Source organism: Alligator mississippiensis, chromosome 2 (assembly GCF_030867095.1).
Source record: "Alligator mississippiensis isolate rAllMis1 chromosome 2, rAllMis1, whole genome shotgun sequence".
Classification (NCBI taxonomy): domain Eukaryota; kingdom Metazoa; phylum Chordata; order Crocodylia; family Alligatoridae; genus Alligator; species Alligator mississippiensis.
Genome location: NC_081825.1, coordinates 301,453,844 through 301,479,276, shown reverse-complemented (window position 1 = coordinate 301,479,276; position 25,433 = coordinate 301,453,844). Strand labels below are relative to the sequence as shown.

Here is a 25,433-nt window from a genome sequence, read left to right as displayed (position 1 = left end):
GCGCATGCAGGAGTCAACTGATGTATGGCATATATTGCTGTCCTGATGGACCTGCCGTGGAGCTGGTAAGCAAAGAAACCTCATTCTCTTAAAAACAAAGCAAAAGTAAGCCTGTTCAATGATCTGCCCTGCTTTGGGGGGTCTGCATCCCTTATGATTAATAAGGAGGAGCAAACAAGTGACTAGTCTTGATTTGCGAAAATTTTTTGCATGACTTTGACTTTTAAATTCTTGGACCTACAAAGTGGGTAGGGAAGCCTCCAGTGAGAGCAGCTGATAGGAGTTTCACTGAACTTCCTAATTTTTAAGTAGAGAAGGGACGTATGTAGGTGAAACAAGGGGGGGAGGGCTGTGCATGACACCTTAAAGCACGTTAAATGCTTTTGCACCGCTTGAATAGTGTTGGCTGTTTCCATGCGTCAGCGGCATATTGCGCATTAATTCCATCCGCTGTAGCACATTTGGTGGCGTAATGTGCCTTAAATGACTATGGGGTGCAGCAAACTAAACACCTCCAAGGAGTTTTAGTTTGTTGCCCTACAGCCGCAGAGCAAAGCACCAGGCTCCGCGCAGCTCAGGGGCTGTGCAGGCAGCCCGTGCGGGCAGGCTGGGAACAGCCCGGGAAGGCAGGCAGGCTACACTGAAGGAAACAGAAAAGCAGTGATCATCATCTCCCGCCCCCCCTTCCCGGAGCCTGCCTGCCTGCATGAGCTGTGCAGGGACCCCATCCTTCCCTCTGCAGCTGCAGTGTCCCCCTGGGACTCCCCAAGCCAGGTGCCCGCGGGCGGGTGCTGCCTGGGGGGGAGGCACTGCTGCTGTGGAGGGAAGCACCAGCCCCCCCTGCCCTGCAGCCCAGGGACGGCTCCGCACCCTGCTCCACACCCACACCTTGAAGGAGTTTTAGTTTGCTGCACCCCATTTAAGGTGCATTACGCCACCAAATTTCCTACAGCGACTGGAATTAATGCACAATACGCCCCTGAGATGTGCAAACACCAACACCAAAAGCATTTAGCCCACTTTCAAGTGCCATGCACACACACCCCTCATTTAATTTACACACAGCCTACAACATCACACTGCAGCAAAGGAGGCTAGTCCCATCTGGGATGTATAGACAGGGGTGTTATAAGTGAAACACATGAAATCTCAGCAGTGGTAAGGCCTCAGTAAGACCATTGTGTCCGGTTTTGGGCGCCATGCTTCACGAAAAAGAAAGATGGGGGGGAGATGTGGACTAACTGGAGAGATTCCAGACAAGAGCAACAAAATTGACAAAACTGGTCTAGACAACACGGCCTATGACACAGCATTCGAAAAAACAGAGTGTGTTTAGTCTAGAGAAGAGACGAGCCTTCAAATACATAACAAGTCCTGCAAAGTGGCAGGCTAGAAACTGTTCTCCACATGCACTGGAATAGGAGAAGCAGTGACAGGCTTTAATTGCAACAAGGAAAATTTCCATTGAACCTCAGGGATAGACACGTACTGGAATAACTTATCCCTTGGAGAGGGTGGTGGGGTGGGGCACGGTACTGTAGGTCTGCAAGAAGAGATAAGACAAGTCTTTCAGGAATGGTTTGATCCTGCCTTGGGGGACCAGGATGAACTAGATCGGCGTTTCTCAACCTGTGGGTCGTGACCCAAAAGTGGGTTGCAAGAATACATGAAAGTCCCTTCCGACCCTAACATCTATGAATCTATGAAAGGGTTGCGAACAAACTTTTAAAAATGGATTCTCCTTTAAAGGAGAAAAACGTGGAAAACCGTGGCTTTTCCCTCGCAGGCTAGTGGAGTTCCAGCCTGCAAGGGGCTGCTTAGGGTCCCCCATGTCCCTCACACCCACCCCTGCCAGGACCGGATTAACACATAGGCAAACTAGGTACATGTCTAGGGCCCCGAGCTGCGGAGACACCCCAGTCCTTCCCTCCGTGGAGGCAGTGTGAATGGCCAGCCCCACCTTCCTTCCCTTCCCTTCCCTCCCCCTCCACCAGCCTTGCCACTGCAGAAGCTGCTTCCTAGTGGTGGCTTCAAGCCCTGCTCTCCGCAGGCAGCAGCACCATGGTGGAGAGGGGGGTCTCAACCAGTCCAGGGCCCACGGGTCTCTTTGCCTAACATCCACTAAAGGGTTCGTCCATCCCTGCCCCCTGCCCCACATACTGGCTGGTTGGGGCCTGGCAGTGGATCTGGACTGGCCATTGATGTTTACAAATGGGTCCCGGTACAAGAACGGTTGAGAACCACTGAACTAGATGACCTCTCCAATTCCCCTGGATGTATTTTCTATGATCCTTCGAATTAATGTCCATCCGTGTCAATTTGGAGGGAAATAAATGAAGTCACAAACAACAAAATACACTAAGGAATGGGAAAACACATAGTAATCAGAGGAGCAAGTTAAAAATATCGGCAATGGAAATGATCAGCTTTTCTGACCAGATTTTTCATCTATAGGTGGGCAGCTATCAGCATGCTGTGGAGTTTTGTTAAAAAACAAACCCACGACATGTTGATAGCTGCCCACCTACAGATCAAAGCATCACAGGTGAATGCAATGGCCATTCACTGAATTGCAGTGAAATTATGGTTCATGGGGGAAAAAATTACCCATTCTATAAACCGCTAAGAAACAGTCATGTTTTCCTCCAAAGAAAAATCTAAAAGGTCTGTAAAACGGATCCCTCCCCACCAATTCTAACCAACTTCATTTAACACACTTTAGCACTACTTTTCACACATTTCAAATACTTAAATATGTTAGCAGTGTGGCCATGATGGTTAGGACTTTTCCGTAGGCAGTCACAAACCCAGGGCTTAAGAACTGGCAAAGTCAGGGAAGCAAGGATCAAGACTAGAGCCCAAGTCAGGAGCAGATGGGTCAAGAGGCCAAGGTCTAAGGGACGAGGATGTAGGTGGTCACCATGGACCAGCACAGGCTGGAAAGGGTGGAGGAAGTGCAGGGATCCACCCAGGTGTCACTCTCCAGGGGACCTGAAGCAGGCAGTTATAGCTATAAGGGACCTGGCTGTGGGCAATCGCCTAGAAAAGCCACAAGCCTGGAGTCTGGAACCAGGAACGGGCAGGCAAGAGCCAGGATGAAGTCAGGGAGCAGGACCCATGGGTCTAATTAGCAGGACAAAGGACACTGGGAACAGGAGTCAGAAGCCCTGGGCTAGACCGGGAGGGATCTTTCCTCTTGCCCAGCCTGTGCGGCACTGACAGGACTGATGCTCGAAAGCCGGCAGCTGCACCCAGCCAGCAACTGGGGCTAGTTGGGGATAGTTAGGCCACCAACCACCAGTCCAGCTTGGGTACCCAGGGCCAGCTCCTGGAAATGGATCTAACCTGCTGCTCTGACTCCTGATGTTGTGTCCGAGCACCCACCCCATAGTTGCAATAAATCTAAATTGGATTTACTCTCAATACAATCATAGTCACTGCTCTAAAACGCATGCCAAGATTAGGCTATCCTACCCGAGGTCGTGTTTTCGAACAGCAGTTGGTGCTGATGTCATTAGTGTTCAGCGTAAGCTTTCATCAGAGCAGAACGTCTCTCTCTCTCCATGCAGATGTTGGTATATTCGCAGCCATATTACAAACTGATCCAGAGTCCTAATGATCATCCAGTTCCACGAAGCAAAGGAACAGTTTGAAAAAGGATAAATACCTAGCTGGGTGGCATCCATTTGTCATGCAGCTTTTTAATAAGGATAAATCTAGATTGGGAAATCAGCATTTCTTGTTACAATCTTCTTTTCAACAGCCAGCCAACAGATATGATGATTTATCCTTACTTACTTGCGCTTATATTTGCTCTTGGTATTCAGCGTTTCTGTTCTCTGGTCATTAGGTGCTCAGATACCATGACGATGAATCCAGCATAGATTAGATTAGAGTCCAAATACAAGTTAGAGGGACTAGAAGCAGGGCTAGCACGTGCCTGCCAGCCAATATTGTTAAGCACTGGAAAGGGAAAGAAAATATTGCTATAAACTACCACCCTTCACCAAATATAATAGGCATATCTCATGCTCCCATTCTCATCAGAGACTGTAATGAAAATGAAAATGTCAGAAGATTAATCATTTCTCCTGACAAAAAGTGTAATAGGAATGGGGGAATATTACAACTTTAAATCACTCTCATTACCGCTTCAGCACAGTAATCTGGCAGGCTTTGTTAGATGACATTTCTGCCATTCTCCCTTTGCCGTATCAACGGCTGAGTTTCCCTTCCCTGCTAAATAGCGCTGCTGTTTACGGTGGAGCCCGCACGCTGCCCGGCAGAGCTAAGCCATCTCACTGCTCGAAGATATGCCAGCTCCTGAAGTGCAAAGAGACTTAGAAAAGGACCATCAGAAATCAAGTCCCTATTTCCTGGCTTATTGTACCTGGAAGCTTTTCACTGTTGGGTAGGGGAGTTGTGGGTTTTATCTTGATAGAGCAGATGCTCTCCGTTGTGCTTGCTTTTCAGGTGCGGGTACATTTCTAGATCGTCCGAAAGGGCCCAGTCCTGCAGATCTCAAAAGCAAAGATCTCTCTTTTTCCCAAAGAAACCAATGAAGCTGCACAGTTGACACGAGAGGACATTTCCCTTAGTTACGAACCTGGAGCCTGCAAACGATGGAAAGATCCTTATTCTCGAAGCACACGTCACTTCTAGACAAGAATACTAGAAAGGATTCCCCCTGGAAAGCAAACGTGGTTACTATGCTGGGCAGGGGTGGGCAAAGTCTGGCCCACAGGCAGGATTGGCCCATGGAGGACTCCATTTCCCAGCAGCCCCTTTCTGCGTGGCTGGAGCCAGTTTCCAGGGAGATCCCAGGAGTGGTGGGACAGTGACAGCATGGGGCCAAGGTTTCCATGGAGACCAGCCCTGGCAGCGTTGGCAGGGCATGCAGCTGGGCTGGGAGCTTACAGCGGTGACAGCGTGGCCGGGGCAGAGCTGTGATCTGCTGCCCGCACACCCTGGGCAGGGCCACGTGGGCAATGGATCATGGCTCTGCCTCGGCTCTGAACCATGCTGTCACCACTGCAAGATCCCAGCCCCAGAGCAGCTCCCCACCAAGCCACACGCCCTGCCAGTGCTGCCGGGGCCAGTCTCCACGCAAACCTTGTCACGGTGCCCACCACTTCTGGGGTCTGCTGGAGCGAATGTGCGCTAATAAACGTGCTCCAGCAGCCTCCGTATCACATCTGTTTGGTGTCTCCACGCTTCAAAAGGGCGGCAGGGACGCTTGAACGAAACGAGCTGTAATTCAAGCACCCCCAGTGCCATTTTGAAACACGGGATGCTGAATACACATGCCACTACAGGCACTTTACTTGGGGCTCTCGGAGCTATTCTAATGAAAGTGCGCTCCCCCCCACTCTAGAGCACGTGTACAGACAGCCTTACACACCAACTGATGCAAAGAGACACGAGCTTCACGAGTACGCAACAACCTCCGTTGTCCAATGCTAGGATTGGATTCATGATCCATTTAGGAATGATCGGGATAGACCGAACTGTCGGGCAAGGGTGTTTTTTGTTTCTCTTTCCTGGGTAGGTTATTTTCTGCTGTATCAGTTGAGGTTGGCTGCAGCTTTATAACACACCGACTGTTATCTTTACCGGTACAAGAGTTTGGGGGGTTTTTTGCTGTTCTTTCTCAGCCACCACCGTTGCAATGGCTGGCAGGCATTGCAAATGGCAGCTGATCTTTTCTCTCGTTGCAAAACACTGAGAGTCGGTGGTGCAGAATAGAATATTCATAAGAATATTTATCATCCAACAGCATTCACAGCTTTGTCAGAAGAGTTTAAGTGGGTAATAGCAGTTCTGAGCCACATTAATTAAAGGAAATTAGATTGTTTTTCACTCTTAGGTTTGTGGAGATATATTTACAAAAACATTTTGACAGCTGCTGAAAAATAGGGGAAAAAAAGAAGAAGAAATGCTACACAAAAAAAGATCGAGGGTCTCCCAGGAACATGCCGTTGTTCCAGTCCTTTGACAAATCATCTTCTAATACCCTCTCTGGAAGCTGGAGAGAGCAGGGACAATACTGTTGAAGGTTGAAATGTTTCATTTTTGGAACGGGCCTGGAGAGCGAACACGGTTCATACTCACTTAAGAGCCATATATAACCTTGGAGGCAGGAGCGGCAGGACCAGAAGTCGCGTAGCCAGCCACTCACCGGGGCCAGGCACTGAAATCCAGGGAGAGCTGCTGTTTGCTGTGGTGCTCTGGGAGTAGGCACAGCTACCGAAAGGCTGCCGTAAATTATAAATCAACATATGTGCAAGGGGAAAAAAAGACGACCCATTAGTAAACCTTTCAAATATAGATAGCCTCTCAGGAGATTAGTTTGTACATTATTCACAGAAATAACTTTGACGGCGCGAAGATTTGTAGAGCATTTCAATTGCCCTGAGATAATTAAGAATTTGTTCAGTGAACAAAACTGGAAACCTAAAAATCACAGTTGCTGAACAAATTATTCCAAAATCTGCCTCATTTATTTGATGGCAATATCAGTTTGGAGAAAATTAACATAAGATGCAATGGCTGTAGCTTGCACTGCGCTGAATAAAAACTAAAAGCCAGATGACAGGACTGCAAGAGTCCTTTTGTAGGAAACCACAATCTCTTCTAGAAATAACTTATGCTGTAAGCCACCCTTCAATGAAACTAAATGCCGTTTTTGGCCCCTGTCTTGAAGAGCTACCCATATTCGATGCACTATAATTATAGCACAGATATTGAATACTTTGGTAGATTATAAGGCAATTGTACTTGGTGTCTATGCACTATGCGATTTTCATTTCCAAATGTCTCTGACAGCCTGGCTTAACTTCACTGAAAGCCACATGGTTCAAATGTGACTTTGAATAATAAACCTGCTCTCTTTTAAAGCAGGCCTACCAACAGTATGAAGTGAATAATGGCTTTCATTGAAATCTAGCTCCACTCTATTAACATACCTAAAGTTTATTATTCCTGTGCTGGAAAGGGAAATAGTCTAGCTGGATCATTGAAATTCATCCCTGTATTTAAGGCAGACACATCAAACACAAGCAGATTATTTCTGTGGTACAAAGGACTGGCTATAGGGAAAAATATTTTGCAGAACACAATTGAAGGGGAAAATAGAGATAGTGGAAAGTAAGAGGGATCAGAGAGCTAAAAGTGGGACAGAAAATAAGTAGTTTAGGGTTTGGGGTTTTTTTAATTTCCTTAATACGTGTCACTTGATCCTCGGCCTCCCCCAACCTGGAAGCTCTAGCACTTGCTTGGAAGTAGCTTCAACCATGCATTTGCTGGAAGGCCCCTGACATCGCTGACTCAATACTTGTAACAGAAAAAAACTTCCGACAGCCAGGATTTTAATGGAAATTAGGCATCTAGTGGATGAAATCAATGGAAAATAACAAGATGCCTTTGAAAAATCCAAACAAGCCTCTCACTTTGCCTTTTAAAATCCTGCTGGCCACCTTGCTTCACCTTCAGATGCCAAAGTACATTTAAAAGTCTGGCCTTAGGCAGCCCCCTTAACTAAAACCAACTGGTTTCATCTTTCTCCTGTCAGAGTCAGTGCTTTCACTTGTTTTACAATGCAAGAAGGTCCCTGGCGCTCCTCAGGACAGCCCCTGCCCCAGTGCCAGGTGCCCCAAGTTCACAGCGAGATCTTTGCAGGGGGCAGCTTTACACAATGAAGGGTCACGTCGAGAGAGTCTCACGTTGGCAGCCCGACTCATTCCACCAAAATGGACTACGGTGCCGCTGATAAATCCAAGTGGAGCTGCTCCAGAGGCACTTTTGGCACGGCTGCAGATTTTAGATCCCATTTCCACCTTTCACATCCACATCTCCTACTTTCCAGCAAAATGCACCAGCAACCTTCAGTCTATTTAAGCAGGGCAGGAGCCTCCACTCCTCCTGTTGAAGCTGGCTCACCTGACAGCCAGGACAGGAGCATACATGAAGCCAGGAGAAGAATGAGCCATGGGGAGCCTGGCGCTATGGCTCAGCAGGATGGACACTAACCGGGAAGAGAAAGGGTCTTGGGGTCTTGCCCCCGCCTCCAATGGTATTTCTGCACTTTGCATTTAGTAGTCACTGGGGGGCAAGGGTGGGAAATGATAGCAGTGAAGGCAGGGACCAGACCCTGGGCCTCCCAAGCCCTAAAAAGTGCTGTAACCATTAGACCATTTGGGCCAAAAGGTGGGAGGGTCATAGGCTCAAAGGAAAGTAGGGCTGGAAGACACCTCACAAGGGACCTCATGTAGTCCAGCCTGCTGATCAAGACAGGATCATCCCATGTCTAAACCATCTCCACCAAGTGTCTTTACAGTCCACTCTTGAAAACTACCAAGAAGAAGAGTCCAAACTCCCGCTCAATACTGGTGGCAGAGGAACAGTATAATGAGGTTTCTCCTGGTGGTAGCAAATTCCTAGTAAGCAGGAATGGATGAAACAAAGCTGAAAGGGCAAAGCCAAATCAGGCAAAGATGGGGACAAATAAGAGACTGAAGAGAACAAATAGCTTGACCTTAATATCTTGTGGCCAGAACACCTTGACCAACTCGCCTCGACATTATATTGCCATAAACAGTGAAAACAGGAAAATACTATTTGGCCAATCACTTTAACATGGTCATCAGACAGAGTGTCCACATGACAGCTGTTTTTACCAGGCAATAGAAAAATATGATCAGCCATCATTAAATAGCAATCATAGATTCATAGATGTTAGGGTTGGAAGGGACCCCAATAGATCATCGAGTCCGACCCCCTGCACAGGCAGGAAAGAGTGCTGGGTCTAGATGACCCCAGCTAGATACTCATCTAACCTCCTCTTGAAGACCCCCAGGGTAGGGGAGAGCACCACCTCCCTTGGGAGCCCGTTCCACACCTTGGCCACTCGAACTGTGAAGAAGTTCTTCCTAATGTCCAGTCTAAATCTGGTCTCTGCTAGCTTGTGGCCATTATTTCTTGTGACCCCCAGGGGCACCTTGGTGAATAAAACCTCACCAATTCTCTTCTGTGCCCCCGTGATGATCTTATAGGCAGCCACAAGGTCGCCTCTCAGCCTTCTCTTGCGGAGGCCGAAGAGGTCCAGGTGCCCCAGTCTCTCCTTTAGTTAAGTTAGGTTCCTAGCCGATGCACAGGACTTGGTGTGCTTGTCATCACAGGAATAGTGCAGGACAGTCTCACAAGACAGCAGGATTCATGCTGGCTCACAAAGCAAAGGGTCTGGTGATGAAAGGCACAGCCCACCTGCACCCCAGAGCTGGGAATCCATAAAAATATTTTTTTGCAAATATCTAGTTGGTCTAATAAAAGATATCACTTCTGCCATGAGTTTTAATTCCTTTAGACCAATACAGCTACAACCTAGATACCCAAGTGCAAGGCTGCACTTTAAGGTGAACATACATTGTCCAAAATTTACTTAATAAGGTGCTATATCATTTCAACAGAAACAAAACTTTCATTCCATGGTGATCCATAGGGACCTGCCCACAGCGGTCCAATTGCTGTCTTGGGGCCTGTACTCTTTGCTACGTCAATGCATTGCTGCAAAACTGATGCAGGATCACGTATACAGCAGACAGGAAGGGACGGTTTATTTTAAGGACATTTCCAGAGGATCCGAGATCTTTATGAGATGAGTCCCCTCTTTTCTGTGCTCCCCAGTTTGCAACCTAAGACCTGTAAGCTTTGCCCAGAAGAACAGTAGATACTGCATTTCCTGCATTCTCAGATGAGGTTTTATTACCCCATTTAACAGGAGGGGGAAAACCCCTCATCTTATAATTAAGCACAGCACAGGGGACAGGCAGCTGCTGTGACTCAGATGCCAGCCCCTGCCAAGGTTCAGGGGCATAGCACAGCTGTTGCATGCCCCTCCACCCCAGCTGTCTCTGCACCTTGCCATATCCCCCCTACACCTTCTGTTCCCACACTGCCCCTCTCAGGGCCAAATTAACACGCGTGCCTAGGGCCCAGTTTGACATGGCCTGTGTGTGTGTGGGGGGGGGGGAGGGGGGGCAGCCCTTCCCTCCACAGTAGAGACTCAAATGGCCCCCTTCCCTTCGCTTCCCCTCCCCTCCACCGGTCTCACCACCACAGCTTCCTAGCAGCGACTCCGAACCCCACACCTTGCAGGTTGCAGCACTGGGGTGGGGAAGCGGGGGTCTCAACCCCCACTGCCCCACTGCGTTGGTTGAGGGGATGAATTAAAGCTGACCCTTCAAAAACTCAATTCTAGGCATGGAAAATGATTACATATTTATACATTTTTCCATATATAGCACCTAATTATTGGAGGATCATCTTAAATTCAGGGTCATCTTAGATTTGAGTAAATACGGTCACACTAGGACATCTAGTTTGCTGTTACACATACAGAGCGTTTCCAACAGCTTGTCCCAAGATGATCCAGCTTCCAGCCACCGCTGCCCTCGAGAGTGAGACTCCAGGAGCAGGAAACGCATATTCAAAACTAAAATATGTAAGCAAGCAAGCCACCTTCTTTGTTTGCCCAGACAGACCAGGGCAAGGAGCACTTCTTCTCTGCATAAATCATGTTTATTGTGCTATAACATGCAATGTAATATATTTTTCAACATTTCATTTTCAAACTCCCCATAAAGCAACATAACATGTCAGTTTATCCTTACAGCATTGCATCAATCATGTGCAACTTTTCTGGCCAGGAAATGTAAACAAAGGTGCTATATAATCGGTGTGAACTAGAGTCAGGCATTGCAATATTGTACCGTGCACTCAGAAAAGCAAAAAAGAAAAATAACCAGGCTCCATTTTTTAATTCATCTACAGAATTATGTCAGCATTTGCATTTTACCCACCCCTCAAGAATCAAGAGACGCTTTGGCTTCCTCTGCAATTGAATCATTACCGCCACATTTAATAGCAGCCTTCAACTCCCTGCAGGGAGACTGCAAAGAGGATGGAGCTGGGCTGGACTCAGTGGGAGCAGACGACACAGCAAGAAGCAATGGGCTCAAGCTGCAGCAAGGGAAGTTTAGGTTAGTTATTAAGAAAAACTCTCACTAGCAGGGTAATAAAGCACTGGAACAAGTTACACAGAGAGGTGGTGGACTCTCCATCCTTGGAGGTTTTGAAGACCCAACTCAACAAAGCCTTGGCTGGTAGTTGGGGCTGGTCCTGCTTGGAGCAGGGGGTTGGACTCGATATGACCTCCTGAGGTCCCTTCCCACCCTCATTGTCTATGATTCTGTGATTTTTGCAGCTGTGATTATAGTCTTGTATTTTAAACGAATGCTCAGTGCAATAGCTTGGTGGTAGGATTTGCTGCTCATAAAACCAGGTGGCTAGCAATCCTTGCAAAAGCCCAGTGCAGCTTGGGCAGCTCTTTCTCACCTAATGTGCTTGTGTATCTCAGTCTTCCAAAATGGTCCATATTACATAGAAAGCTACAGCTCTGTCTGTTCCAATTAGTGGATCTGCTGCTTAAAATAACCTGGCAGATTATGCAGTTGGAGCAGAGTAACTATATTTCCTGACTCTCAAAATGGGGCACTCATCCCCCCCACCCCCACTCTCCAGCATGCTCAGCTGCCTCCAAGCTTCAGTCTTAACTGAGCAAACCAGAGAGTGGGGATGTGTGTGGGAAGGGTTGAGGAGGGGACACCAGAGAACAGAAAGTGAGTGAGTGAGTGAGTGAGTGAGTGAGTGAGTGAGTGAGTGAGTGAGTGAGTGAGTGAGTGAGTGTAGTAATCCCATTTTCACTAAGGCAGCCCTGTTTTAAACATCCTTGCTGGGTGTCCCACTGATACTGAGACAAAGGCATTCATCTGACCAACTAATAGGATGCCCAGGACAGTCAGTCATTTAAAACGGGACCATCCCACCAAAAGTAGGATGTAGGGACACGTAAGATGAAGGTCATGTACTGCATGCATATCCATGGATATGAGAGAGGTGGACATCTGCAATAGGCTGAGATATGGTCTTGTTACGTGTTAATTTTAGGTGGCTCCTGGAGCTCGTAACCCCTGACCTGTCCACACATTGACAGCTGAAACTAGCTTTACGCACACTTTAGGTGGCTTAGCTATGTCACTCCAGGGCAGGTTTATCTCTGATCTGTTACAGAGCTCCTGCTCCATTAGTGTGTGGCCACTCCCTAAGTTGCAGTCCTCCAGCATCCCAGGATGCAGTGTCCCTCTCCCTGACCCTCCGGTTCTGTGTGGACAAACTTTCCACCCCCTGAACTCTACTGCCTGGGTGGGAGGGGGTGGTTCTGGTACCAACCCAATTCCCCCACCTACCCCCAGGGGTATGACCTTCCTATCCCCACCCTGTGCAAACAGGCTGCAGAGCACACACCAGCTGGCAAGGTTGCAGGGCATGGACAGGTCTGGGAGTGGGGTTCACTGCAAACACAGGCCTGCAAATCAGGAGTTCAACCTCTAGCTGCTGAGTGCTATAGGACAGGTTACCTAGGCCAAGAGATCCAAGAGCAAGCCGATGAATTCGAGCCTGGAAGCTCTGGAATTTAAGGTTTCCCAATCTTCGGCACCTTTGCTAACATCTGAGCCCCTCTACACTGCCTGGAGATAGGCATCCCAAAAACACAACCAAGACACTCATGATCACTGCGGGGTTTTGGAAGATCTTGGCTTTAAACTTCTCTGCCTCCACTGCCTCATCAGTAAATGGTGAACTAATAACCAATTTGGGGCGGATGTCCAGGGACATTAATTAACAGGCTTGTAATGTAATTTAAAAGTTTGGAGGTGGATTTTTACTTGCTGTACAGACTTCCCCATAGAGTTCTTCCAGTGCACTTCAGATGCACCTCTGCTCTTTCCCTGGGACCTTCCTGAGCAGAAGCCACCAGGCCTGGAAAATAGCGGCATGTGCACAAGTCCCTGATACAGACTAGGATGGAGCCAAAGTTCAACGCAGGTTTGGAATTAGCAATAGCAAAACACCACAATTCCCCCATGCAGAAACATCGAGTTTTCAGTTCAAGTAAAAAAAAAAAACAAACCTGTCGAACATGCTTCCGGACATAAGAAAAGTTGGCTGGTAAGACAGAAGAGCAAAGCTCTGCATCAGCAGTACTTGGGGTTGAAAAGCCACGACATCGGGAGCACTGTGTTTTCTTGAAACAACCTTCCCGCACACAGAAAGCAGATTGTGCCATCCCATTCCTCGGGAATTTCACATGCGGTTAATTAAGGTTTGACTGACAGATTTTGGTGGCAGCACAGAACCTTTTGCTCCATGAGATAACAAACTCTAATTACTTTATAAGCATGAGGTGAGAGATAAGCTCGCAACACCCTGGAGGTCCCCCTGGCCTGGCCTGTGGACCAGGCTCTCCACACTGGTCCACCCTGTAGCCATTAATAGTACTGCTCCGTTGACCTTTTCTGCTCTTGCCATTTTGGGATTTACAGATCAGCCAGCATCAGTAAATCCTGCCAGAAGGAATGCAAATGTAAGACAGAGTCATTACCATCCTCCCGCAAATAAGGAATGACTTGCTGCAGTGTTATTAGAGGCACGATTTATCCTGATTGCCGAGAGGCCGAGAAAGCCCAGAATGTAAGCAAGAAGCTGGCATGGAGAAATAATTTCTGCGGACGCTGCCCACACAGAGATGGCGAGCGCTGCTGCTGCTGTGAGCAGCGAGGAGGGGGCTGCACCAGAGCTGCTGTCTGGCAGCTGCAAGGACAGCTGAAAACAAAGCAGATACACCTAGACATCCCAGCCAATTTCCCATCCAAGCAGGGCTGGCACGGGTCCTGCCCATGACTACAACATTAACACATTGGGCACATTTGACAGAACTTTATTGTCGATATTAAAGAAAAAAAAAAAGGTTCCCCAGAAAGGATCCGTGTTTCCTCCGGGCTCGTCATGAATCTACAAGAGAATTTTTGTTAATACACAGGCCATTTCCAAGATTATAATTTACCTTATTGTAATTATGGTTGGGACAGCATAACTTCTTTTCTAATTGAAGCATGGCATAATTAGCAACTCAAAGCTGCTTGCCAGACAGTTTGGAAAGAAGAGCACTGAATCTTTCACTAGGAACTCCCCCCTCCACACAGCCTTTTAATTCAGCCTGGTTCAGCCTTCTTCCAGTCTTTATGATCCCTGCTTTCCTCTCCCCGTAACTGGTTTCAGGGAGGATCGGAGAAGACTGGGTTCTGCATATGACAAATCTCCAACAGGCTCCAATCAAGTCACACCACCAATGTCACAGGTCAGAGGCAAGGAGCAATGGTTGGAAGTTGCAGCAAGGGAAGTTGAGGTTAGATATTAGGAAAAACTCTCACTATGAGGGTAGTAAAGCACTGGAGCAGGCTCCCCAGAGAGGTGGTGGAGTCTCTGTCTTGGAGGTTTACAAGACCAAGTAGACAAAGCCTTGGCTGGGATGATGTAGTTGGGGCTGGTCCTGCTTGGAGCAGGGGTTGGACTAGATGTGACCTCCTGAGGTCCCTTCCAGCCCTCGTTGTGTGCGATTCTACCCCCTACAAGACACACCGACCCACAGCAGAAGTCCGGGCTCCAGGGAGTCCAGCCATCCATATGTTTCAGCCCAAATAAGAGGTTTTTTGGAGATCCTGGGAAAGAGCAGAGCAGAACAGTTCTCCCTGGAAAGACAAAGGCTCGGGTTCAGCTTGAAGTGTGAGTCTCTTCTTCCGCCCATAGACTCCTTTGCTTAGAAGGGAACACAGGGCTCGAAACCGGTCCAACTCCCTGCACAGATGCAGGAGTCACTTTTCTTAAATCATCCCAGTGAGATGCCCTCATTGCAGAAGAGATGGTCTTGTGGTCAAGGTGCCATGCTCCAAGGATTCAAGGGATCTTAGAGAAGACTGTGAGACCATGGAGCTTTCACTAACTCCTTCTGTGCCTCCTATTGCCCATCTATAAAGTGGAGATGGCACGCATTAACTTCACTGGGAAGTTGTGAGGATGTAAGCCAGAGCTGGCAGGGAAGCAGCAGATACAACATTATCAAGGCCATATACATACTTAGAGAAGAGCCTTATGGAGGATGATGAACGCAAGGAAGTCTGCAGGGCTGTTTAATAGGCTATCTGCAAATCATCATCATGCCAAATTTCCTAATGAGAAAAGCAGCAGCATCCTATGTGGCTGGCCGAGTAGTTTTGATCCAATTAAATTGGACTTAATTAACTTGACCAGGGTGGTCTGTGGGTTTTGAACCGTTTAGAGCCGTTGTTCTCAACTTTTCCAGACTCAAGATCTCCCTTCAAAACTCTTCTGAAGTTGGTGGCGTAGGCCTCACTCACGTATGAATTAATACAACCGTTGATCAGTGCACAGACAAATCACACAGAGGCCCTGCTAGCAGCATGAACCAAAGTAGGTCCCAATGAACACAAAGCTAAGCATAACGTATGTGCCTTGCACAGAAGTGCTGGGAGATAGCTCATTAGTTTTAGAGGTGCCTCCACAAATGGGTAACACCTCCAAGATAGAGAAGGAAATGATAACACCGAAACAAAGACCAGAAGGACCTGGCAAACATGTCCCTATCCGGTGGGACGGGTGCACTGACTGGTGAGAAGTAGGATGTGGATGATGTCACCGAATGCTGCTTGAGTAATTGGTGGGAATTAGGATGAGTCTGCTGTAAACAGGAACTTGTTTTGATTGGTTTCTAAAAAGGGGCTGGGAACCTGCAATACTTTGTGGTGGGCTTAGGGGTTATGTTCATGCCTGTACCGCCCCTGCAAATGACTTGGCTAGCACCAGGGACCAATCTGACCTGTCTAGCATCCATGGGCCAGCTGGTCGGGCATGTTCGAGTCTAGGCTTGTTTGTAGACAATAAACCTGGAGAGCACTTTGTCACTAAGAACTGAAGCCTGCAGACTCTTCCTCGTAACAGTGAGGTTGTTCGGGAAACATCACCGCAGATGGTATCCCGACAGCGTGCATTGACCACGCGAAGTGAGGGGACCTGACATGACCGGTAACACCTAACTCCTAATGGAGCCTGTCCTGACAATGCTGGCGACTTCCTGGAGACGAACAAGTAGCACCCCATTTCAAAACCTCATTTCACTTGCTTCTTGACTACAGAAAAATAGCAGAGCAATTCTCCTGTTGTACAAAGCTCGAAGACCACAGCAGGGCAGTCTGGTTTTGACACTGGGTTCTTATGCAAAATCTCTAGGTTTATCGTGTGAATCGTACATAGGTATTTGCACACCCGACTGTACTAGCATTGCATGGCCCCCTTGGAAGGATCTCAGGGTGCCATGGTACCCTGCTTGACCGTCCCTCCTGCAGAGGATATATCCAAGCTGGGTACAGATATGAAGCAGAAGGGTGTCTCTTCCTCCCTCGCCCCTGTCTCCACCTCCTCCCACCTCTGAGAGCTTTGTACTCACGCTGATGACCTTGCAAGCATCTGTCACATCAGTACAAGCAGAGTCGATCACCAGGTAGGCGAGATCTGCTAAAAAAACCAGAGCCCGAGACATGACTGATAAGGGTGAGGGTTTTCTAGGCATACGTAGAGCACGTGTACTAAACGGGGTGAAGTCCAAGCAACAGGAGGAACCACTGCTGCAGTGAAGGAAAAGTGGCAGTGGTTGCAGCATCTGAAGGGGCGAACATAACCAAAACCCTGAGCTGAGAAATGCAGCAAGCTGCAGAACAACTCGCTGGCTGCCGTCGAAGGAGGTGAGAGGTCTAAGAATAGCGTGCATTTGTTATCTGGAGAGAGAGAGGCAGGTGGCCTCGCTGAATGGCTGAAAGTACAGACAGCTGGTTGGAGGCGCAGAGGAAGGGGCTGGAGGGAAAACAAAGGTAGGAAGAAAAAAGCTCGAGTTAGAGAGGTAGGAATAAAGGAACTGGTGCCAGGCTACAGATGCAGAAGGATCCTGCTCTTGCTGGGAACACATCTCAGCTGGCCACAGGATTAAAAAAAAAAAATGGAGTGGCCATTATTTATAAAGGGCAGCGATCTGACATCAGCTCCAAAGGCCCATGGCAAAACACTTTAACCTCCCAGGACATCGCCTCATGGACCTCAGAGCAGCTGTTCTTAAACCATGCAACTAAAAACCAACTTGAACGGGACATGCACAGCAAGAAATCATCCCCAGACTGGACTGTGGGAAGTATGAGCTCAACAGACCACGTGGCCTGGACTAACTTTTATAACCCCTCCATGGATGAACTGCTGTTTTTCTCTCTCCTACCCACCTTGCCTCTCCTAGCAGTGCCGCCTGCTCCTTCCTGGCTCTTCCCTTTGTCTTCTGGTCATTGCTGACTATTTGGAAGCTCTGCTTCCTGCCATCTCTTCAGGGTATCGGACGAAGCAAGCCACTGCTTATGAAAGCTTATGCATCTCTGATTTAGTCTGTCTATAACAGGGGAGCTCAACCCCCAGCCCGCAGACCAGATCCAGCCCATGGCACCACATCATCCAGCCCCAAGGGCTCCCCATAGGTCTGGAAATATGGCATCACTCCCCTGCTGCTACGTCTACAGCCTTGTGGGGAGCCCCTGGCCCCGAGCACTGCATCAGCACCCCATCCCAGGTGGGAGTGGGCAGTGCCTGGCTCCCAGGGCCCAATCCTGATGCAAAGGGGGTGGGAGAGAGCAGTGCCAGGCCTCCAATCCGGCCCATAGATGGGCCCGGTGCCACTAATCTGGTCTGCTGGACCAAAAGGCTGAGCACACCCAGTCTATACAGCGCTAATCTACCCTGCCTTTTGCCATTTAAAAGAGTATCCAGTTTTATCCTAAGTAACACCAACACGTGTTGGAACAAACCTCGCGTTTTGGGTTTTAAGGCTATTTCTAGCTATAAGGGGTATAGTACTCCACATTGACAAGGTGGTTTTTTCCTACCCTTGAAGCACGTACCGCTGGAACATTTGTCATATAACCATCGAAAAAGTAAAAGGTGGAAGGGACCTCTGGAAATTGCATCAAGTCTGAGACCCCTGCCCAAGGCAGGATCATCCCTATGCAAACCATCCCATACAAATCCAGGATCGTCCCTATGCAAACCATCCCATACAAGCCCAGGATCGTCCCTATGCAAACCATCCCATACAAGCCCAGGATCGTCCCTATGCAAACCATCCCATACAAGCCCAGGATCGTCCCTATGCAAACCATCCCATACAAGCCCAGGATCGTCCCTATGCAAACCATCCCATACAAGTCCAGGATCGTCCCTATGCAAACCATCCCATACAAATCCACTGTCTGACCTCTTAGCAGGGCAACGCAGTCAGCCCTGACACAGCCACAAGACATAACACCCAAACCTGCCACAGGGCAAGCAGGGGGACGAGGGCTGTCATCGTCCCCTACCGCGAGTTCCTGTGCTCCTCGATGAAGGGAAACAGGTACTCACCAAAGCTGCTTGATGGCCCCAGGGGAAAAAGGGGGCTGGAGATGTCTCCTGAGGGCAGCTTTGGTAAAAGGACCAGGATGCAGCGTGCAAGAGAAGGAGCAGCAGGCAGTCAGCTGTGGCTAATGGCAGGCAGCAACAGGTGTGTGATAGGCATGAAAATACGGTAAGAGCCTTGTAGGATGCCCGTGAAGGTACGTGGCTGCAGAAAACGCTCCAACAGAGACACTGGAAGGTGGAAGGCCACAGCAGGGTTGGCTGAAGACAGACGGCATGGGGGCAGCTTCACAGAGGAGTTCAGAGGGCTCCAGGCACACTGCAAGTACGGCAGGGCACGTCCCGAGCGCCAGCCATCCTGATGGGGCTGCCTGCTGGCTTCACGCTGTTCGGGAGCAGCAAGCCGGCATAAGACAGCCGGCAACCTGCTGCCAGCTTATTTTATAGCACGCCGGGCCAACTCGGTAATGGTTCATTTAATTTGATTGAAGCCATCTGCAAGTTCCACAAGAACAGGCTCACTGAATCATAGACCTAAATTACCAGACCCCATTCGAACAGTGGGAGGGGGCGACGGGACGGGGACTGCAGCCTTGCACAAGACAGACATGTGAAAAATTAAAAACGCTGTCTGCAGCAACTCGAGCATCCCAAACCAAGCACGACGTGTGTCCCGCTGCGGACCAGCAATCAAAGCCTTTAAAGTGGCATGGAGGGGAGGGGAGGGGATTGTTGGTACGAGCAGCTGGGAATAGTTGGGGCTCAAAAACCCCTGTGCTGCGTTAGGAGGTGCCTGGCAGAAAGGAGACCGCAGTAATTGGAGAAGTCAGCAGGAGTCGGTCAGCAATAGCAAGGTCACCTTGGATCTCTAATCCTCCCATCTTCAGAGAGGCTGAATCAGTGCTGAGGGGCACGCTACAGCCCGCGGATGCTCTCCCGCAAAGAAGAGCCATACGTGCCCAAGCGACTTGGCAACAGCCCACGCTGCTGCTTGCGCTCTTCGGGAATCTGAGCCCATTTTCACACTCACGGACCGTCTTCCTGGAAGCACTAGCTAGAAACACCACAAATTCCCCCTGATTTCTATCATTCTCCATTGGATTCGTACTCATGGCTTGTGTTACTAATAGTGCATATAGCTGAGACTGTCCTTCATACAGGGTGAGTAATACTCTTCCTAAGCCATCTTACCATTGGGATGGAGAAGACAGTGAGTGGGAGATCAAACAAAGGCAGAGAGAGAGGAAAGGCCAGGTTTTGTTCCACTGATTGGGTGCACCGGTGGATTTAGGCACCAAAGTTTGGTCCTATTGCACCCTGCTGAAGAACAGCTAATGCTAATGGTAGGTGAATCCTCCTCCTCCTCCTCTCTGCTTTGCTGCGACTCAGCCGTAAGGGTCAAAGGGCAGCAGTTACAAAAGCAGATGCAGTCGTGGATTTTCAGGCGTGCGAGCAGGGTGGAATAGGAGAATCACAGGTGGGTGCCTAAGTCTACTTGCCCAACAGCGAGGACAGAATCGGGCCCCTGACATTGCACGGCAGGCAAGTTCCAGCCTCTCCTAGTCGGGAAGGAGCAGGACAGGGGAGAAACTGGCTTTTGAGGAAAGCTGTGGCCATTTTAACAGCAAACACCAAAAGAATTCCGCACCCAGAGAGTCGTGGTGGATGGGTCGGTCTCAACCTGGAAGGGTGTGGGCAGTGGGGTCCTGCAGGGCTCGGTCCTTGGACCGATACTCTTTAATGTCTTCATCAGCGACTTGGACGAGGGAGTGAAGTGTACTCTGTCCAAGTTTGCAGATGACACAAAGCTATGGGGAGAAGTGGACACGCCGGAGGGCAGGGAACAGCTGCAGGCAGACCTGGATAGGCTGGACAAGTGGGCAGAAAACAACAGGATGCAGTTCAACAAGGAGAAATGCAAAGTGCTGCACCTAGGGAGGAAAAATGTCCAACACACCTACAGCCTAGCGAATGACCTGCTGGGTGGCACAGAGGTGGAAAGGGATCTGGGAGTCCTAGTGGACTCCAAGATGAACATGAGCCAGCAGTGTGACGAAGCCATCAGAAAAGCCAATGGCACTTCATCGTGCATCAGCAGATGCATGACGAATAGGTCCAAGGAGGTGATACTTCCCCTCTATCGGGCGCTGGTCAGACCGCAGTTGGAGTACTGCGTGCAATTCTGGGCGCCACACTTCAAGAGGGATGTGGATAACCTGGAGAGGGTCCAGAGACCTTATGGTCAAGGGCCTGCAGACCAAGCCCTACGAGGAGAGACTAGAGAACCTGGACCTTTTCAGCCTCCGCAAGAGAAGGTTGAGAGGCGACCTTGTGGCTGCCTTTAAGTTCATCACGGGGGCACAGAAGGGAATTGGTGAGTATTTATTCACCAAGGCGCCCCCAGGGGTTACAAGAAACAATGGCCACAAGCTAGCAGAGAGCAGATTTAGACTGGACATTAGGAAGAACTTCTTCACAGTTTGAGTGGCCAAGGTGTGGAACGGGCTCCCAAGGGAGGTGGTGCTCTCCCCTGCCCTGGGGGTCTTCAAGAGGAGGTTAGACGAGTATCTAGCTGGGGTCATCTAGACCCAGCACTCTTTCCTGCCTATGCAGGGGGTCGGACTCGATGATCTATTGAGGTCCCTTCCGACCCTAACATCTATGAATCTATGAATTCGACTGCGAGCATCCCATTAAAAAGAAAACTGAACTGCAGGCTCGTGCCTTGGAGGACGTGGGGAGGGGTAGCTGACAAAGCCACACCAAGTACGAGCTGATCAGATAATTACTCCCTGCCACCAGACAATCGCCTCATTCAAACACAGCTTCCAAAGCCATTTCTGCTTCCCCGGCGAATTTTGTGGCAAGACAAGCAAACGAACACGAAGCCAGGGAACAGAGTCAGGGAGGAAAGGATACACCGGGCAGAAAGGAGAGTCACAATTAGCCTGCTAAATCCATTAACAAAAAGGGGTGAACGTGCGATACAGCCCAGCATTCATAGACCTGTCGGGTCAGTTTTCTTATCGTGCCATTTAGCCATAAATACTCACTGCAATGTGTTCACATAACACAGGCTTGGGATGGGGGAGCAGTACCTACATTGCACCAAGGCAGAGTGGTCAGTGGACGATCCAGCAGCGAGGTAGCCCCTAGTCATCCTGAGGTTGTCTAAAGTTAGGCGACCAACCTTTCTGTGCTCAGGGTATCTGAAGGTAGGCCCCTGAATCTATGTTTGGGCACCCTAATGTAGGGCAAGCAGTGGCAACCTGGGCTGCTCAGGGAACATCATGGGAAATAGGAATGCACCTAACCCTAACTCAGCCCTAAATACAATGTAATGTTCTCCCTCCACCGGAATAGAAGCTGGAGCTTGAGTTTCACCGATCAAACGTGTGACAAGACCTGGCCCATCCACCAGAAGAGCCCAGGCCCTCAAACATCCTTCAGGTGAATTCAGTAATACAAAAGCAAACCCGATTGCATCGCCACCACCACTCAGCCTAGCTCTAGCACTGAGCATAATTCAAACTCGTTACAGGACACAACGTTAAGCCAGATTCATCTTGCACAGAATAATCAAATGTGAAGTTCTGTCAGGGAGAAGCCACACATTAAAGAGATGAAAAACTAATTTAATTCCTGTATTTTCATTATTAAAAAAAATAAAATAAAATATCCTCGGTGTGATATGCAAGAAAGGACGTACATAATTTCTACTGGAAGGAGACTAGACAAGCTAGTCTGACAGTAAAATGAGCACGGCACTGAATATTACCCTGGAAAACTTTGTTCTCTCAAAGTAACCAATTTACATAAACATGGACCAGATTAAAAAATGGAAAAGTGGGTGAGATTATTTTTTTTTCCCTTAAATCAAAGTGCAGAAGATCCAAATTGTAAAAAGCTCATCCAGGCTGCCCCATCCCCATCGTATGGGATGGTTTGGATAGGGATGATCCTGCCTTGAGCAGGGGTCTTGGACTTGATGCAACCTTCAACCTTATTTTTTTGATGGTTATATGACAAATGTTCCAGCAGTAGCCAGCAGCACGTGCTTCAAGGGTAGGGAAACATTTATCTTCAGCCTTTGGAGTCACTTTTACAGGGAAGGGTTGAAAAACACAAGTATGAGTCGGGGGCTAAATCTGTGCAGAGATGTCTGCTTACAACTGAGGGGCTGCAACACCTAATTTTTAGGTACTTGTTCTCCAACTTCCCTCTGAAAGTGGAATCCAAACCCCGGTGCTTGAAGCCGGGCTCCCTGTACGATGCAAACAGTTTAAGACCTCAGAAAAATGGTCCAAAAAATAAAGACCTCACACACTTCACAGGGAACCAACCAGCACTAGCCAGCAAGAAGCACTGCAGACGGGGACGCCCGCCTCTCTCCCTAATGTCATCACAGGACCCAGGAGCTTCCACCTATTTATTTAGATCCTAGAGGATGCACCTACAACGGTGCTGGCAAAGACCAAAGCAAGGTCTGAAGAGGCAGCAGTTGTGGTCCGTGTTAAATGCAGGATAATGGACCTCTGCTGCTCCCCGCCAGGGTGCAAAGTATCAGTCACCCGGATCCAAAGAGTTTCAGCTGGAATAAAACAACTGGTGGCTGCTTTCGCAAAGACAACAGCATGATGGCACCGTTAGCCCCAGGACTAGAGGACTATGCAAGATTTGGGAGAGCCAGGTTCAGTCCACTCCTGTGCCCAAAAGAAACAACATCTCCTACCAGCACTACAAGCCCTAGACCCCATTTGTACAGTACTCCCGAGCCGCCTCCCCGGTCGAGTCTGGTCCACACCTGTTACACGCGGTGGATCCGGGTGATGTCACATCATCAGGATCGACTCTTTTCCCCCAGAACTATTTGCCACATCTGCATTCAAACACGCAGGTCTTGGATTGGCCTCTTCAGCCACCTCTGGACTCACCAGTGACTTCCTATCTACTGGAAGACTGTCATCTTCATATTGAGAGACTGCTGGCAATAAAAACGCTGACTGGGAATGGGGCAGGAACCCAGGGGTTCCCCTATCAGATAGCCTCTTAACTACCAAGCTAAAGTGTCTTTCCTGAAGCATATTTGTCTACGTTATGTTGAACAGAGCTGATCCAGAGGAATCGAAGGAGACCCATCTCAGAAGGCCGAGTGCCCCAGGACTGGGGGTTAGATTCAGAGGTGAGCAATTATTTTGGCCAGAGGCACTTAGGGAGCTTTACGGAGTTGTCACAAGTTGGGTCAGCACCCCCTCCCTTCGCCAACAGCTCACCAAGACTCCCTAAGTGGCCCCTGTGCGCGGCCGAGCAGATGGGATGGGGCCGCATGCAGGCAAAGAGTGGCATCTGGGAGCAGAAAAGGTGGGCAAGTGAGCGAGAGAGGCCAGGGCTGGGATAGGGAACATGGGGCGGTGACAGCATGGGCCCAGGGTAGAGCCATGATCCACTCCCCGCGTACCCCTGTGATGATGCCAGTTCTGCGGGCAGGAGTGCATGGCAAGCAGGTCGCAGCTTGGCCCCAGGCCCCAGCCATGCACTGTCACCACCCTGTGATCCTGATCCCCAGCCCTGCCAGCTCGTCCCACTCCTGGACACCGCTCCCTGCCCACCTGCAGCCCCATCCCATCCACCCAGCCACATGCCCTGCCCATGGGGGTCCCAGCCAGGCTCTATGGAGACTCCTGCCCACCCGCTCCATCCAGCGCCCCTGGCAGTGAGCGCGGGGTGGATGGGCTGGGGTGCCCAGACAGAGAGGCCGGGTCCAGCAACAGCCATGGTGGGGGCTGGCAGTGGCAGCTGGAAGGAGCTGCCACAGGGACTGCTGGGAAAGAGTCCAGCCGCTGTGCTACCCCTACCCTGCTGCACACCCAGGGGCAACAGGACCAGCCGCACTCGGCATAGCCCAGGCTGCCCCCTGCATCTGGGCCGGGTGGAGCCAAGAGATCCACCTCGAGCTGGATCAAATCCCTTGGCAGGCCAGATCCAGCCCATCCCTGGGTTAGATGCTTGGAAAAGTAGAAAAAACTTATTCAGGCTCCTGTCCTGACACGAGGCAGAGTGAATTTGAACCAACACCTCCAGCCCTCAGAGAACTGAAACAGGGTGGCCCACATCTGAGAGATGTGCAGGTTCAGGGCATCCTTAATGCCCTCCTGATCTCCAGCTGCCAGGACAGCCATCCCAGAGCCAAGGCAGCAAGCTGAACTGCGGGGACTAGGCTCCAGACTAGTGAAAGTCAAAAGTGGCATGCGCTGTACATTTAAAACAGACTACTGATTTTCTCCAGGGCAAAGTCTTTTATACTGGGATCCTAAAGGCATACAAACCCACTATCCTGCCCTAAGTACTTGTGAAATGCCCAAATTAACACTATGCCCCAGGACAATCAAGACTAAACTGAGTTAATTGCCATTCAAGTTTAATGATTAAACCATTGCCCCAGTTTGATTTCTTGCATGTCAAAACCTGGGACAATCAGCCCCAGATTAAGCCAGTCATGTTTTTAGCCTTATAGACTAAGTGAGTTCATGTGCATGAAAGCTTAGGCAGACAAGGTTCTTTAGGTAGATGTGATATCTCTTATTATACCAACTAAATAGTTGGAACCACTGCTCCAGAGAGATGGATCATACTTTTGAAAGAGCCACCCGAATACCACGTGAAGAATTGCCGCAGTACAAAAAAAAAATCCCCACGAATCACACAGCATTAGTTATGACATACCATCCTTCCCTGGACCCGACATGGAAAATCCTCAAACAATTGCAACCCATATTAGAAGATGACAACCCAATTCCCAAAGAGATCTTCCCAGAACCACCCATGCTAGCCTTTAAACAAGCACCAAACCTTGCCATCCTCATCACCAGAAGCAAGCTTCCTATGGCCCAAAACACACTGAATGGATCCAGACCATGCTGGGACAAGAAACGTAAGACCTGCCAACACATCTCCACCGCCCCCACAATTACTACACCCCACAACAGAACTATCACCATTCCTGGATCTTACACCTGCACCGCCAGAAATGTGATACT

General features: G+C 49.3%; 1 long non-coding RNA gene across 1 annotated transcript in view; it reads right to left on the bottom strand.

The window, feature by feature from the left end:
• The window catches only part of LOC109285280 (uncharacterized), a 279,369-nt gene that overhangs the window by 66,951 nt on the left and 186,985 nt on the right, over positions 1-25,433 (bottom strand). The gene's annotated exons all lie outside the window — the stretch shown is intronic.